Below are 1,474 nucleotides of genomic sequence, written 5' to 3' on the forward strand. Positions count from 1 at the left end.
CACCAAAGTTCTAAAGTTATTTGTCTCTATGTTATCATGTCATGTGTACAAAGAAATGGTCAAGAATGTAAAAGAAGGGGTTTTTCTGGAAATTTACTCTAGTGTTCTTATTCTTGTAGTCTGTTAATAAACTGTCTTTATTCCTTTTAAGTTTTAAGCCTGTTTTGCTCTTGTTTTAATCCATATCTTGCCACAAGAAATAAGTAATTTCTTTAGCTACTGGTTTAAAACCACGACACTGAGAAATACAAAACATGTGTGAATTGACAGCTTGGAGAGTCTAAAAATCAACCCAGTCTACCCAGAACTGAGGATTCTTTTCAATAGAGATACAGTTCACAAAGCCCATCAGAGAGGTGGAAAGAAAATGCCAGTTCTCAAGTGCCTAATTGATTCAAAACCCTTTACTATAGTACACTTGATTTGTTCATACTGCAGTGCTTCCTGCAACTCTGTCCTGGAATCTTCAAGGAATGGTAGAGGTCTGATTTTGTCAGAACTTCATTGAAAGGTTTTATTTTAATGCACTTAAGTTTTTCTTTTTCCTTCATTGAATTGTAGCACAATTACTTCAGGAAGAAATCCTTCCTTTTTATTCAAAAAGACTCGCAGAATTCTTTGTTAATTGAGAGATTGAATTGATTGGTCATTCTTTGGGGTTGAATAATTAGATGAAATGATTATTTAACAGTGTAGGGAACAATCCTTTACTGGTCCCTTGAGGGACAGACAAGGTGACCTAATTGGTGTTTTGCATTTCTCTCTTCTCAGTTTTAACATAGCTCTGCAAGACTACAAAACCTAATGAAATGTATTTGAAGTAAACAAATTAAAATTGGTCCTGTAGCCTTTCAATAGATCACATCTCATTATTAAAGGCATATTTCTGTCTTTAATATGCTTGAAAGTATGTTTTTTTTACTAACGAAGATGTAAAAATTAAGGCTTTCTGTTCAAACAGTACAGAAATTCAACGTACTGCAGTTCTCTTCATTTCAGTGTACAAGACAGAAAACGCAGCAGTATTTGTCATAATCTGATGATGATGTTTATACATGTTTTATCCCCTAAGCTGAACGTGGAGTAGCCCAGGTAATGAGATTTAAAAAAAAGGTGAAGATTTAAATTTAAAAAAAAAATTCAAAGTAGTACAAGCTTTTTCAGTAACAATATCCCTTCTCATTTGTTGTCAACTTCCCCAGTCATCAGTCCACAGAAGGTCATTTCAAAATTCCAGTGATATAACAGTTCTCAAGAAAAGATAAACTAAAAATAGAAAATTAAGAGGTCAAAGACTGAGGACATATTTTCATATGTACAAGGAAGTACAAGGAAGTAAGAGCTCAATGTAAGGTAAAATTACCCCAACTTCTTCTAAATTTCCTATGACGAAGTCAAATTCTCACTGTTCTTTATTAAACAAGTTCCAGTAAAAATTGCTTAGTGTGAAAAGAGACATTAGCATCTTACACTT

This window comes from Parus major, chromosome Z (genome assembly GCF_001522545.3).
Source record: "Parus major isolate Abel chromosome Z, Parus_major1.1, whole genome shotgun sequence".
Taxonomy (NCBI): Eukaryota; Metazoa; Chordata; class Aves; order Passeriformes; family Paridae; genus Parus; species Parus major.